This window comes from Ictalurus furcatus, chromosome 3 (genome assembly GCF_023375685.1).
Source record: "Ictalurus furcatus strain D&B chromosome 3, Billie_1.0, whole genome shotgun sequence".
Lineage (NCBI taxonomy): Eukaryota > Metazoa > Chordata > Actinopteri > Siluriformes > Ictaluridae > Ictalurus > Ictalurus furcatus.
In genome coordinates this window covers 19,107,494-19,124,555 of record NC_071257.1, presented here as the reverse complement: position 1 = coordinate 19,124,555, position 17,062 = coordinate 19,107,494, and the positions used below count along the sequence as shown (strand labels likewise).

The 17,062-nt window shown below is 38.2% G+C and overlaps 1 non-coding gene across 1 annotated transcript; it reads right to left on the bottom strand.

The window, feature by feature from the left end:
• Positions 1-12,790: 12,790 nt before the first annotated feature.
• On the bottom strand, positions 12,791-12,895 carry LOC128606190 (U6 spliceosomal RNA). The gene has a single exon (XR_008385648.1). It is a non-coding gene; the product is annotated as a U6 spliceosomal RNA (small nuclear RNA).
• Positions 12,896-17,062: the final 4,167 nt, after the last annotated feature.

The following is a 17,062-nucleotide window of genomic DNA, read 5'->3' as shown; positions in this document are numbered from 1 at the left end:
ATTAAATAAAGAATTGAACCATATTTCAGAGCACACTTTTTTTTAAAGATGATGAAGTCTTAAGAAATAAATGTCTGGTCCAGGGCAGGCAAGGACACCTGCCTAACATTTAAAGTTTTACTCTTCAAAAAATCCATTTTACTCTACCTACAATTTCCCCACCAAGAATTCCCCACCCATGGTTTATATAAGCATGAGTTTCACATTTCTGCCAATATTCTGGTATCACTACATTTCTTTTCTCAGATGAATAAAACATGTTACAAGCAGGGAACCCATTTGTCTGCCAAATGGGTGTCATGTAAATCAGGGAAAAACTCTGAACTACAGTTCCCAGCAGCCACTGCATCGCAGTCACATGACCACCTGCACCTGAATCACATTCCTGTGCACTGTGTGTATATAGCCACAGTTTGCACTGCGTGTATATAGCCACAGTTTGCACTGCATTCTTTGTCTTACGTTTGTCTTTCTTTGGTGTTGTTTTTGTTGCTGTGTTTAAGTCTCTGGTTTATGTTTAGTTTTTGCCATAGTGTTTTGCCTCAAGATCATAGTGTCTTTTTGTGTTTTGTTTTGTTCTTTATTAAACTTTAGTAATTCTGCACTTGCATCCGTCTCCACCTTGAAAAAGTAACAATGGGCAGTGAATTTTTCAGTGTGACCAATCACTTTTAGTTCAAATCACTTGCCTCCTCAATGCCTGGGCTGCTGTGTTGTAGATTTAAATTATTCTAGAAAACTAGCATACAGTGGCAAGAAAAAGTATGTGAACCTTTTGGAATTTCATGGTTTTCTGCATAAATCTGTCAAGAAATGTGATCTGATCTTCATCTAAGTCAAGGGTATTGACAAATATAATGTGTCTAAAATAATAACACAAAAATTTTTTCTGATCTTTCATGTCTTTATTGAGAACAACCAAAAAATCCTCATAGTGCTTGTGGAAAAAGTATGTGAACCCTTGAGTTAATGACCTCAAAAACGTTAATTGGAGTCAGGTTTTAGCACACCTGGACTCTCATTAAGAAAATGAGTTTGAAGGTGTGGACTACAGCTACTTTGACTGATAAAAACCCCTCAAACTTTTGGAGTTTGCGCTGCACAAGAAGCACACACTTATGTGAGTGATGCCTTGCCAAAAAGAGCGTTTAGAGGAGCCATGATCAAGAACTGTTGATTTACATAAAGCTGGCAGGGGTTACAAAGTGATTTCAAAGACTTTAGAAATTCACCAGTCTACAGTTAAGCAAACATTCTACAAATGGAGACACTTTGGGACTGTTGGTACTCTACCAAGAAGTGGGCACCCAGTCAAAATGACACCAAGAGCACAACAAAGAGTCATCCATGAAGTAAAGAAACAACCCCGAATGACAGCCAAAGATTTGAAGGCATCATTGGAACTGGCTAACATCTGTTTGAGTCTACAATACGTAAAACATTGAACAAGCAGGGTATCTATGGCAGGACACCACGAAAGAAGCCACTGCTTACTAAAAAGAACATTGCTGCATGCCTGAAGTTTGCAAAAGAGCACATTGACACTCCACAGCAGTATTGGCAAAATGTTTTATGGACTGATGAAACTAAGATTGAACTATTTGGAAAAACCACACAGCACTACATCTGGCGTAGAATGGGCATGGCATATCATCATGAAAACATCATCCCAACCGTAAAGTATGGTGGAGGACACATCATGATTTGGGCCTGCTTTGCTGCATCAGGGCCTGGCCAGCTTGCAATCATTGAGGGGAAGATGAATTCCCAAGTATATCAAACAATTCTTCAGGATAATGTGAGAATGTCTGTACGTCAGCTGAAACTGTGTAGAGGTTGGGTGATGCAACAGGACAATGACCCAAAACACCGGAGCAAGTCCACAACAGAATGGCTTCAGAAAAATAAAATCCGCCTTTTGGAGTGGCCAAGTCACTTGGGGGGGGTCAACCAGTTATAAATTCTAAGGGTTCACTTACTTTTTCCACTGCCATTCTGAATGTTGAATAAGTGTGTTCAATAAAGACATGAGGGATCAGCATTTATTTTGTGTTATTATTTTAGACACATTATATTTGTCAATACCCTTGACTTAGATGAAGATCGGATCACGTTTTATGACAAATTTATGCAGAAAACCATGAAATTCCAAAAGGTTCACATACTTTTTCTTGCCATTGTATATAAGATATATAAGGCATTCATATGGTATAAAGCTTTCCCCTCCAAATAGCAGTAAAAATGTAAGCTTTTGTAAGTGAATTGTAGAAGCTCCTGTATTGTATTCTTCAAGGATGCATCACATTTACGACTGTGTTCATTTAATTGAGACTACCTGAAACTAAAAAAAGTTGCTTTGGTCCTCTTCAGCCCTGTTTAAAATATTGCTCAGCTTCATACCTACTCAACAATGATTTAAAAAAAAAAAAAATTTGTATGTAATAGATATGCATTGGAGCTCTCTTATTACTAGACTGGTTCATCTCCTTTCTGTACATGGGATTTGTGCATACTATAGGCCTACATAGTAGATCGTAGTAACCATTAAGGAGTGTTTCTTGCATTAATAATTACAAGAAGATTGTGATTATTGTGTACACTCTTAAAAATATAGGTTCTTTAACAGTTCTTAACAACACCATAGCTTCTGCAAATAACCTTGTTAAGAACCATTTGTCGTTGTGTAGGATTCTTGAGTTGAGCTATATAGTTATTTGGAAATTAAAGTTCTTTATGGTTCATTACAGTTCTTCAGAGCAGTGTATTGGTTCTTCAAGGTATAATCCGGTGTAACAGGTTAAAGTGAACCCCATGCTTCTTTGTGGGTCTGGAAAAGGTTCTACTGGTATCACTCTTAAGAATCTTACTTTGGCTCCTTAAAGCTCTAACTAAAGGTTTTTAGAGAACTTGTGATAACATGGTTCATTGTGGCACTGCTGTGAAGGACCATTTCAGGGTTTTTTTTAAAGCACCAGTACCTAAATGGTTCTCTACAGAACTTGAGCGTAAAAGGTGCAACTTAAAAGGGTTCTCCGTTGGCATCAGACTGAAAACCCTTTTTGGTTCTAATTGGAACCTTTATTTTCAAGAGTGTGCCAGGTTTACATTCTTGGGTCAGTACATCCATCCATCCATTCATCCATCTTCCACCGCTTACTCCTTCTTCAGGGTCGTGGGGGAACCTGGAGTCTATCCCAGGGAGCATCGGGCACAAGGCAGGGTACACCCTGGACAGGGTGCCAGTCCATCACAGGGCACACTCACATACACAGTCACACACCCACTCATACACTACGGACACTTTAGACACGCCAATCAGCCTACCATGCATGTCTTTGGACTGGGGGAGGAAACCGGGGTACACAGAAGAAACCCCCACAGCACGGGGAGAACATGCAAACTCCGCACACACATGGCCCTGGCGGGAATCGAACCCTGGACCCTGGAGGTGTGAGGCGAACATGCTAACCCCTAAGCCACCATGCGCACGGGTCAGTACATAAACCTTGATTTTTCAAAAATAAATTATAAATCAGCAGCCCTAATATAATCAGCCTGTTGTATAAACCAGTTGAAGAGCCAATTAAAAAAAAAAAAAAGATTAGTATGATAAGGTTCTCCAGCTGTATAACATTTTGTAACCAAGCAACATATTAATCAGGCTATATATAACACATCCTTTAGACAAAATCTAACCACACACTTCAGATATTGTGTATCAGCCAGTATTTTAGTTGTTCATGTTCATGTTTCTTGTTTTGTTTCTTGACCCTGTTTTCTGTGACCATGACTTTGATTCCTGCTTTGCCCCATTTATGCCTGTTTGCCGATCGCCTGTCCCTTTGCCTGTCTTGACTACGTTTTGGATTACGATTTGGATTTATCTGCCTTTGTCTCTCTTAAATAAAACTGTTAACTGCACTTGCATCCGTCCTAATCTCCCTTACGTTTTGAGATGTGACACACTGGATTCGTAAACAACAGAACACTGATTTTTTTTGTGGAAAATATTATAATTATTATATTTGTATTATATTATTTTAAATTAAATTAATTATATTATATTAAAAACTGGGAATTTTTGGAGGAATACTTTGTTTCAGTAGACTCTGAACAGGCCCCATGGGTAGAGGAAATTGACCTTTCATTCCTTTGGAACTATCTGTGCATGGGCCTGCCAGAGTTTGTACTTATTTAAAAAATTCAAAATATTGACGTTCTTTGCTAACATTGATGCCAAAAGTCAAAAATAAATATACAGGGCGTGATGAAACATGGTTTAATGTGAATGAAAGTAAACATTCTGTTGACTGAAAAAGTGTTCAGAACGGCCACAAATGCTTTCCATTTACATATGTATATTGAAATCACCAACTACTGCAATTTTGTCAGCATATAATAATAATAATAATAATAATAATAATAATAATAATAATAATGTTTTGTTAAATATGAAACTATTGTACACAATATAGTCTTTTATACAGGCTATGGAGTCTAAAAACTGTAGAAATTGTGATTTCAATTAAATTAAAATAAAATTTATTTATCCCATAGAGTGATTATAGCAACTCTTTGTAAAAACAAACATAAATGCCCTATGCCCTATTATAATGCATAATATGTAATCTTAATAAGTAATACATAAGCTTAACATTGTAAATGGTAGCAACACTTTTGCCCTGTCAAGAGTTTTGCATGTAACTATACACAGGTAAAATATGTTAATTAAAACAGTATAATGATGTGCTTTGAGCTAGAGGTGTGCACAGGATTCTTTTCCGCCCAGTCACACTCCCATCTGCTCCTGCAGAACATTTGACCCGTCCCACCCACACATTAATTTTCTTTGTACCTGCAATTAATGAGCATAGTTGGGTTTGTTTCCCAACATATAAACAAATTAATAATTTAATCCACACCAGAACAAAGTAATAAAGCTTTGTTTGTTTGTTTACTTTTTATTGCTCTTCATAGGTAGATTTCTGATATGAACTATGATTTGTGCAATGTATATTATTATATATTGTTTGTGTATAATGTATTGTCTGTATGTCTGAACCCTTTGCTGCAAAACAAGTTTCCCCTAAGGGGGACAAAATATTTTTTTTAAAAATGTATAAAGCTTATATGATCAGATACATTGGTATCTGCTACATATGAGACTAGCAATGGTAGAGGAAAATAGTGTTTTAAAACTGAGTAAATGAAAACAAACTGTTAACATGCTGTTTAATTAGAAATAAGTGGGTAGTGTTGCTGTCTCAGGGTCCCACGGATGATCCTGAGCATGGGCTACTGTCTTTGTGGAGTCTCAAATGTTCTCCCCGTGTCTGTATGGGTTTTCTCCTATATCTCTAAATCATTCAGGTATGTTTCCTGTGTGAATGGACTGGGCATCCAGGGAGAATTCTCTCCTTACACCCACTGTTCCCGGGATTCAAGACATAAACCATTTTAACCATCTGAGCTCTCCATATGGTCTGTTCTTTGGTCCCTATTTTTCAATCTCTATATGCTCCCATGCTGCCATCTCTGTATGAAGTGTGCAAATAGATCATCTGTTATGTCACATCAGATAACTGTTCAGATTCTAATTTAAATTGGCATTTATGAATAAGAAGAAATTACTTACTTTTCTGTTAGCCAGGATCACTTTCTGCTGATTCTTCAAATTCACAGGTATGCATGAGCTGGTTGTTGTGGTGTAATGACGGAGGAGAACACACAGATCAATAATGTAACAAACCCATGGTGACCAGCAACTTCCCATTCAACCTGTCAATGGCTGGCCTTTACCAAGTAACATACATGTTCCTGCAGTAAAGAAAAACTTTATGATATCACTACGCACCTCAACTCCAGAATGCTAAAACCTAAAGATCAAGTCAGAACCCTCATTGTCCTCATTGATTCTGATCTAATTTTCAGTAACCACGTTAAAGCAATCAGTAAATCATCCTTCTAATATCTGAAGAATATAACCTGAATTTGAGGCGTCATAAATACACAATAATTGGAAAAATGTATCCATGCTTTCATCACCAGCAGGGACATCTACAACAATTGCCTTCCCAAAAAGAGCATTCAAAAGGTGCAGCTCTGTTATATAACTCACTGAACTACCTAGGACCAAAATACATCCCAAATGTGCTTAGAAATATAAACTAATCAGATATCTTCGATCTACAGGAACAGGTATACTAATGTTACCTAGAGTCAGGACCAAACAGGGAGAAGCTTCAGATATTATGCTATCCATAGCTAGAATCAACTTCCAGAAGACCTAAGATCTGTTCCACTTTTTTAGGTCAAGGTTAAAAAATGTATATTTCCTTGTGCCTTTAAATGAGCATTCAGAGCTAGCATTGCACTGCACTTTATCTTGTATATTACTGTCTATTTTGTTCCTTAATGCTGCACAATTTTTTTTTTTTACATTTTTCTTTCAATTTTTATTTGTACTTTATCTATTTTATTATGTTTATTGTATTTTACTGCTGTTTAATTATATTTTATCTGTTTTTTATTGATGTGTCATTGTGAAACACTTTGAGTTACCTCAATGTATGAATTGTGCCATACAAATAAATCTGACAAATAAATCTGTTTTGCAGTTTCTTCAGTAAGATCTGGCTGAGGCTTATTTACGGTCTTAGCCATCTGCAAACAGTCTAACAAGTAGAAGCATACTTGATTGTTCTAAATGAACATGAGGTAAATTACCACTGAGAAGTGCTAAGAAACATATTCACACTCACTGCTGGGGGCTACATTACAACTAGGCATCCTTAAAATAGACACTGCTATGCTCCTGAATTCTCATTTTCTCAGGTAACCTCTTAAAACATCTCTGCAAATAGTTTATAACTAAGACAATGTTGTGCAGTGAAGTGTAATTGTGATTATGTGAAATGATGATAAACGATAATTGTGAAAAGTAATGCTGTCAAAACTGCTGCACTGTCAAACAAGAAAGACCAAGTTCCTAACATAGCCCTTCTGAGTTTTGATTGTAGGTCCTGTCATAGGTCTGCTATTGGTGGCATGTTATATCTAGTGGATACCATTAAGGACCAATAATGGTAATTTTATTGGTTTTAATGGTTAGCTGATGGCTTGTAATTGTATTTGTAGTGTAAACCATTATAACTTCTGTGATACTGTTGTTCTTTCTACTGTTGTTCTTTTTTTCAGGAGGGAGTGCCAGAAAATGTTTCTATGCCAAGGTTTTCAGGTTAATAAAGCCTTAAGGACTTTTTTATAGCAACTGTCATGCTAAATCAAGTATGAATTTATAGTGACAAGGTAAGTCAAAGCTACAATAATATAGAAAGCTATAATTATGTCACGTTATTTCCCTGTTTGATTGTTAGGCATGAGGACCTTTTTTTTTATGCAGATCTATTTTGCACAAGTTCCACACATTTTTTATTCTGTTAATTCTGAATGTTTTCTGTCCCCCATCATCAAGGGTGTTTCCATTCCTACTTCTAACAGAGTGCATTGGCAGGAAACAGAAGATAAAAAAAAATATCCTGCTCAAACTCCTTCAGTCAGCTTTCAAACTCACATTCATTGTACTGCCATCAAAAAGCTCTTTAGATGCTGTAACAACTTTGTGCAAGCTTATTCTTCTACCCTGACCCTTAAAAGCCTGTTTACAGCCAACACAAAGCACTGGCCAAAGGCACAGGGCCAAAAATCAACAGCCTGTTCCTCAGCACTGAGGCTACTTACTTCAATGTGATTCAGAAATGTTATTTAACTCTTCCTGACAACAGAGGCTCAGCAGGAACACAGAACACTCATGAAGGTGAAATGAACAGTAAGTCATACATGAAAAATGTTATATGAGTGAGCTCATACTAAATCTGACCACACCATGCAGTTCATCACAGTTAAAACTGTGTTGACTGAATACATAAAAATGATTCAGAAACAATTTTGAAATATACAGTATTCTCTTTTTTTATATTGTTTGTCAGAGACTTCAGTAAAAATGAAAAAAAGGGGGAAAATCACCTTTAATTATTAAAGTGAAGAAAAGGTAACTGCCATAAGGCATAAATCTGTTGTAAAATTCCCAGTAAAAGGTAACACTGCCCATGATTTTAACTCTTGGAACAGACAAGTTGCTGAGCCATCAGAGTTTTGGGGATGTTTATGGATCTATGAGAAAATGATTATCTACTTCAGAGATAAATAGCTGGATGAAACCTGGGGCAGAGTTAAAAATCCTGACAGAAAAATATATTTTAGACGAGATCATTTCTCCTAAGTCACTGAACAGTACCTCTTGTCTACACAGCTTCTTAATAATAATATAATGAAAGTGCAATTAGCCACATTAATTAGTCTATTGGGAGGAAAAGAGCTATAAAGACTTATAAAGCTTGTAGAGAATGAATAACATAACCATTTCCTGGCAATTTAAATCATGTAAGTAACTCAACATCAAATCGCTACACTGGAGGAACAGAGGATTCAGCAGCACAGTTTTTAGAGTAATTAAATAAAAGCACAGAATAATGTGTGCACAGAAAATTATGTGAGAAATTGTGTTGTTGCAAGTTTTTTATGCACTGGGTGCATTGCCTGTTCTCTCTGCCATGTACACCTGAAAGAGCATTTAGACATATATTTTCTAAAATTGGCTCACATTACCTTTAGAAATGACATGACACTGTGAAGCAAAAAATAAACAATATTACAAATTTACAAAAGAAATACAAATATTTATTTCTTCTTCTTCTTCTTCTTCTTCTTCTTCTTTTGGCTATAGAGGCAATTAATTTAGTTGCAGTTTAGTAGTGTTTTATCGATCCTGTCATGGAATTCCAGACTGCCGGAGCATTCAGTGCGCATGAACTGCCTGAAGCACGAGCAGCGCGCTCAACAGCCCCCAGCGCAACGGTGCGCATTTCCAGATTTTCATACTTTGTTTATTTTTGACGTGTGTTTTGTTTTGGTTTCTGTCCTGTCTCCACCTCTGTAATGTTATCGATTGTCCCTAATGTGTCTCAGCTGATTTGTGTTATACCCAGTGATTAGTTTGTGTATTTAAACCCCTTGTGTTTCATTGTCATGTCGTGAAGTATTGAGCTTCAGTGTTTGCCGCCTGAGCCATACCAAGCATTTGATCTTTGTTTTGCGCTTTATGTTTTTGATCCTGCCCTCATTTCCTCGGTTCTTGTCTATGCCCAGTTTATGCCTGACCCAGGCCTGTTCTTGACCACATTTTCTTAACCTATTTTCTCTTTAATTCTGAACGTTTTTTTCTTTCTTTGCCATAATCCATTTTCTACTTAACTCTGAGCTTTTTTTTTCTTTCTTTAACTCATAGTTCAGAGTAACATGAAGTTGCTGCTTTTACATGTGTACACAGAGTGAGGCATGGCCAGAAGGCTTATAAAGAGGCATGGCCAGGTGCAATGCGTTTAGCCTGATTGCCTGCATGAGGGAGTCTGTTATAAAGACCCATGTACTGTAGGTGGCCGCTGATTTGCCCGAGAGGGCACTCACTGCGTTATAATAACCCTGCATGAAACTGGATTGTCAGACTCTAAGAATGTTCTAGGTACTTAATGACCAAGCAGAACACAACATCGAGATTATCATGTTCCAGTATGACAATTGCCGGGTGCATAAGGGCCAGATCTGTTTATGACTTATTTGACAAGCTTAATAAAATACTGGGAACTTTGACCTGCACAATCACAAGAGCACAATTCCATGGAAAACTTAATTGACATTATCATGGATTTATTTTGCTATGTTGAAAGGCTCACTGTTGTTAATAGTGTGTTATGAGTAATGGAAGCTCCTTACATCATCATACGTCTGTTGGCTCATAGTTTGCTGTCTGTTGCGTTTTTGCAATTAGAAGCAATAATTTATAAGTAAACTCCTGGGGCATGATTAAGCTTGTCAGTCCAATCACTTGTAACCATCCATCCATTCATCCATCCATTTTCTATACCACTTATCCTACGGGGTAGCGGGGAACCAGGAGCCAATCCCTGGGAGCATCAGGTACAAGGCATAGTACACCCTAGACAGGGTTCCAATCCATCGCAGGGCACACTCACATACACATTCACACACCCATTCATACACTATGGACACTTTGGACATGCCAATCAGCATGTCTTTGGACTGGAGGAGGAAACCCCCGCAGCACAGGGAGAATATGCAAACTCCGTACACACAGGGCAACAGCAGGAATTGAACCCCCAACCCTGTAGGTGTGAACGTGCTAACCACTAAGTCACTGTGCACCCCACTTTTAACCAATCAGAAGTAAACAAACTCTACAACAGCTGCACAGGCAAAGACTCATTTCAAGAGACAAACTAATTCTGTCCTTAAACGGGGAAGCAAGTTCCTCCCAACTACTTAGAGAAAAAATTATGCTAATGTGCTAGTTCACTGCACACACAGTATGCATATATATTCAAGAGACTATGGAGAAGGCCATTCACAAAAAGGTATTGACTTCCTGGCCAAATTTTGTACCATTAGGTCTGTTGATGATGCAATTAGGGGACTTCAGCTTGGCTTTTAACACTCAGAGCTGCTGCAGGTTATGCTCTCCTTGTTTACTCTTGCCGGATTCCATCTGTTCATGGACAGAAACACAAATACGCTGGTGGATCACAGACAGGAGAGAGCAGGTGTGGCTAGGAATTACACTGGAATGGAATAATAAGTCCCTAAACAAAGGGGGGGTTAATATCAAAAGTAACAGTCAGTATGGGGTGTGGCCCCCAGCTGCTTTACACCGTCATGAAACACTAAACTACATTTTCTGAGATTTTAACAGAGGTGTTCTTATCGCACATCATAAAATCAATCTTAGCATCTGTTAATCTTAATTGTAGGAGAAAGCTGGTTCATTTTGAGCTTTTGTCCACTATTTTTGTCTTCCTGGTTTAAAATCTCGGTCACAGGCAGTGACGTGGCAATGCACTATAGTACTTTGATGACTTGTCTGTGTCTCATAATTATTCATAAGCCTGTGTGTTCTTATCCTATGAGAAGATGCTGTCTCTTAATTATTCATGACAGCACTTGGTGCTTTCCTACAGATGTAGTAGATAAGAGAGGCATTCAAATGGGTCGGAGGTGTTTGTTTCAGTGGTGTAAGAGTTCAAATGTGTTTTCTTGGGAGAGCTATGAGAATTGGAGAAAGGTGGACTTCGGACTTGCTCATGAAAGCAGTTTGCATCTACACAATGATGCTTTACTCAGTCCCAAGGGCTTTTCTATCCCTTCAAATGAGGTATGTGACTAATTTTAACCATGACCGTTTTACTTGCCTTTTGAGCTAATTAAACCGCTTAAAGCGCCGCAGGCCATTGTGTGCAAAACTATAAAACGAGAGTCCGCGTTGAAGGGAAGATCCTTTGCCTTTTTATTTGTGAAAAGCTCGAGCCTATTAGCTAGCTACCATTCAGGTGCTGCCTCCGTCTCGAGGAAAACAATATAATAAAATATATTATTAAAACTGTACATACAATTTATAATATAATATCATATGTATAATACTAAAGCTCGAGCCTATTAGCTAAGTAGCATTCCAACACTTCCTCAGAGCTGTTTTCCTCCATAGTCACGCCAGTGGCTAATGGTTCAATTAGATAGGACAGAGGACCTGCACTGCTATCTATTGTGTCTCCATTTAGCTCTGGGGATTCAGGAGGTCCTCTGTCTCATCTGCAAACTTTTTCTCACTATCCATCTTTTTTTTTTGAGTGTTCTGAAGACTTGCCCCCTTCTTCCTCTCCTGCCCACTCCCCCTCCCTTCTTCGCACAGCCATCCATGCCCATTTAAGCTGCATTTTTAAAAAAACATTGAGCTGAAAGAGGGAGGCTTCATGATCCTTTAAGTACTACAGTGCATCTCATCCTCATGGACTGCACCAGATTAGTCAGTTTTTGCTGCGAGATGTTACTCCACTTTTCCACCAAGGAATCTGCAAGTTCTTGATAAAGTCTAGGGCGACACATGTAATTTTCCATTGCAAGGACAATCAGCTGTCCTTCCTGTCTCCCTGTAGCACTGTCTTAGGCGTCTTACATTACAGACATTGCAGTTTATTGCTCTGGCCACATCTGCAGTCCTCATGCCTCCCTGCAGCAGGCCTATGGCATGTTCACGCAGGTGAGCAGGAACCCTAGGCATCTTTCTTCTGGTGTTTTTCAGAGTCAGTAGAAAGGTCTCTTTAGTGTCCTAAGTTATTGTAACTGTGACCTTAATTGCCTACCGTCTGTATAACTGTTAGTGTCCTAAGGACTGTTCCACAGGGGCATGTGCAATAATTGTTTATTATGAAAAACATTGTTTAAACCCTTTCCAATAAAGATCTGTAAAACTTAGTTGGATTTTACAAAATTATCCATAAAATACATTCTCCTGAAAAAGGGACAATCATTTTTTGCTAATATTTTATATATGTATATATATATATATATATATATATATATATATATATATATATATATATATATATATATATATATACCCATTTTGCACAAATTATTGTGGTATAGATTTAAATTAAAATGTATTTAATGTACTTATCTGGTAATTAATCTACACACAATAACCTATAAATACAAAGCAAAACAAGTTTTTCTTTTTTTTTTTTTTTTGACCATTCATTAAAAAACTGAAATCTCTCATTTAGATAAGCATTTAGACCATTTATTTAGTACTTTGTAGCAACTTTGTCATCAATTACAGCTTTCAGCCTTCTTGGGTAAGTTTCTACAAGCTTTACACACTGGGATTTGGTAATGCTTCATGATTTTGCGTGTCATCCTTGCACAAGGTTCATGCTAATCTTCTCTGTATTGTTCCAACTTTAGTATATGTGGCAGTTTCTCCCATTCTTCCTGGTAGATACTCTCAAGGTCAGTCAGATTCGATGGGGAGCATCTGTGAACTCCACAGATGCTCTGTGAGATTCAAGTCTAGGCTTTGGCTGGACCACCCAAAGACATTCAGAGACTTGTTCCAAAGCCACTCCATCATTGTCTTGGTTGTAATCTTCTGCTTGTTCTTATGCTAAAAGTTGTCTGAGGTTTAATGTTCTCTGAAGCAGGTTTTCTACAAGGACCTCTTTTTATATGGTTGCATTCATCCTTCCCTTAATTCTGACCAGTCCCCCTGTCCTTGCCACTGAGAAGCAACCCAATAGCATGATGATATTGTCACGTATCAAGAAACTCTGGACTCCACTTCCCATCAGCCACTGCACTGCTCTAGTTGTCACATGACCACCTGCACCTGATTCACGTTTTGGTTAATGAGCACTCATGTGTATATATAGTCCTGGTCTGCACTATGTGCTTGTCTTTCGTTGTCTTAGACTCTGGTTGTTTATGTCTTGGTGTTTTGTTTCATGCCACAGTGTTATTCCACGTTGTCTTTGTTTCTTCGTATGTTTATTTCAATAAATGTCATTATCTGCACTTGCTTCTGGCTCAACCTCGATTCGTGACACAAGGCAAGTGTTAACATCTATAAAGGAGCTAGTTTTTCTGAAGGTTTTTCACTATAAGATCGGCACTTGGGGTGGCCAAATAAAAAAATAAGAATTTTTTTTTTTAAATTCTAGAAAATAAAATTAAATGGAAATTATTATTTTTTTTTAAAAAAAAAGAAAAAACCCAGAAAGAGGCATCTCATTTTGTCAGAAAGATGATTTTTGAACAGTCTGCTGTAAAGTCAGCAGAAAGAACTTTCTAAGATGGATATACATACAGTATCTCAAAAAGTGAGAACACTTTTTGGAAATATTTGATTATATCTTTTAAGACGTGTGTCTTGCCTACAGTCAAGCATGGTGGTGGGAGTGTCATGGTCTGGGGCTGCATGAGTGCTGTCGGCACTGGGGAGCTACAGTTCATTGAGGGAACCATGAATGCCAACATGTACTATGACATACTGAAGCAGAGCATGATCAATATGCAGTATTCCAGCATGACAACGACCCCAAACACACCTCCAAGATGACCACTGCCTTGCTAAAGAAGCTGAGGGTGAAGGTGATAGACTGGCCAAGCATGTCTCCAGACCTAAACCCTATTGAGCATTTGTGGGGCATCCTCAAACGGAAGGTGGAGGAGCACAAGGTCTCTAACATCCACCAGCTCCGTGATGTCGCCATGGAGAAGTGAAAGAGGACTCCAGTGGCAACCTGTGAAGCTCTGGTGAACTCCATGCCCAAGATGGTTAAGGCAGTGCTGGAAAATAATGGTGGCCACACAAAATATTGACACTTTGGGCTCAATTTGAACATTTTCACTTAAATGAGGGGTGTACTCACTTTTGTTGCCAGCGGTTTAGACATTAATGGCTGTGTGTTGAGTTATTTTCAGGGGACAGCAAATTTACACTGTTATACAAGCTGTACACTCACTACTTTACATTGTAGCAAAGTGTCATTTCTTCAGTGTTGTCACATTGAAAGATATAATCAAATATTTACATAAATGTGAGGGGTGTATTCACTTATGTGAGATACTGTATAACATATACACACCAGTGAGAAATGATGGATAGATAGATAGATAGATGGATAGATAGATAGATAGAGCGTAGGTCCACAGATCAGCAGCTGTATATACAGTATTTTGTTTCCCCTCTTTTGGCTGCTCCTGTTCACGGTCGCTACAGCAGATCACCTGTCTGCATCTTTTGATTCTGGTACAAGTTTTGAAGCAACCATTTCCATTTTCCGAGCTTGGGACCAGCACTGAGAGTACACTGGCTTGTGCAGCCCTCCAGTGGCTGGCGTTGGTTCGAGGTGAGAGCATTGCCACCAGGGAACCTGTAATTATAAAAGTGAGTAAATCAATTTGATTCACAGTTCACAGAGTAAACAACTGAAAAAAAATCCATCTCAAATATTTTGTGCCACTTTTTTCATCTATATCCAGCTCTGTAGTGATAACTCTACTCCGACAGGTCCTAAATCCCCCTTAGCTACCTAACAGTCCCTGCACCAAATCTAAAACAAAAATAAGAAAAGTAACAGCGCCACAAAGAAGAATCTCTATTTATTTCACACACATGCATATAAATGTCCTGTCACACTGCTTCACACTGCTGCACACAGAAGACAAACAGGATTCATATACAGACTTTAAATACACACAGCTTGTAACTTTTGCCATTGCAAAAAAATGCTTTGCTTTGTGCATATGGTACCATAAAATGTGTGCAGTATTAACTTGAATATGTAAACCACCTTCACAGTGCATCATTTATGTATGCAGTAAACCCAAAGCTGGTTTATTGATTTTCAGGCTTGCAAAAATATTGCAAAGCCAATACAGCCAAACTGCGACTATATCTATATCAGTTATATCAAGCGTGCTCTTGGCCTTGTGTAGTGGGGTACATAACATAATTCAAGCTCATAATAATCAAGCTCATAATACTAGTCCAGGCTCTTGTTATCTCAAAACTGGACTACTGCAACTCACTACTCTCGGGCCTCCCGGCCAGCTCCATCAAACCCCTTCAAATGATTCAGAATGCAGCAGCATGCCAGCTTCTTCAACCAGCACAAGAGAACCCATGTCACACCGGTCTTCATCTCCCTCCACTAGCTTCCTGTAGCCGCCCGCATCAAATTCAAGGCCTTGATGCTAACCTACAAGACCTTGTCTGGAACAGCACCCTCCTACCTCAACTCTCTCCTGAAGGCTTACGTTCCCTCAAGTACTCTGCGATCAATCAACGGCCGATGCTTAGTAGTACCTACTCAGCGTGGCTCAAGGTCCCTTTCAAGAACATTCAAACTAACTGTTCCTCAGTGGTGGAATGAACTTCCAACCTCAATCCGGACCGCAGAATCTCTCACCATCTTCAAAAAACAGCTAAAGACCCACCTCTTCCGTGAACACCTAACCAACCCATAAAAAATAAATAAATAAATAATAATAATTTAAAAAATACTCTGGCACTTACACCTCTACTCTGCACAATTTGCTTCTTCTGGAACTCAATTAACAGATCTTGTATGGTATCACTACTTGTATTGTTCTCTGCTTGATATATCATATGCTTGTATTTTCTCATTTGTAAGTCGCTTTGGATAAAAGTGTCTGCTAAATGAATAAATGTAAATACATTTATGTCAGCGGATTCAGTAGCATGGCTTAGGCTATTCATAATGAGCTATGCATATGAGCCAAGCCCAAAATGCTTATGTAAAGCTTAGACCCAGTTCTACACAAGAAACTGAGGCAACTTCACATTACAAGCTTCATTGCACAATTCCATTTTTTTTTTTCTCATTTCAGATCTGTCTTTCTTGAAAATTCACAAGTCAGATTTGTGTCACATTAAAGCAGAAATTCTGATTTGTGTCACTTGTAACCTGGTAATGCAATCATAGCATGAGATCAAATTCAACAGCTGAGACACAGTATTACGCAAGCCTCTGACACCCAGCTGTTATAAGCCATATAAGTAGTTGCTTATTGCCCCTGGACCACCAGGGGGCCCCACGATTTTTAAAATGGATATGCAAAAAAGCAGACTGTCATTTGCTGAAGAGGTTTGTGTATCATGCCGTCCAGGAGACCCCTTGTGATGTGAAAAGAATAGGTAATTAACTTGACTGATGTAGCCTGAAGAAGATTGTGATGTGGTGATCATGAAGTATTTATATCTATCAGGGGCTAAAATTTGCAAAAAGAGAACAGAAGAAGAGGAGAAATGGACCAAAAAAATAGTAGGAATTAGCAATTTATCTTCACTTTTTTTTGCTTGTTTGTTTCTGCTTGTTGATGTAATAAGACAATAGTGGCTAATTAGCTAATCAGCTAGTATCTAGAGCCCACACAAGGCCCGCACACCAAAGCCCACATCATAGCAGTAGGTATATAATAAAAAGTGATTAAACAAAGTAATGCATTAATTTAAAAATAATACTAATACTAATAATAAATGTTATTATTTAATAGTGAATACATTTTAACAGTCTCTGTTAGCCCTTCTTTTTTCTAGAAACATCCATTCCTAATTTCAGAGTCCAGGTTC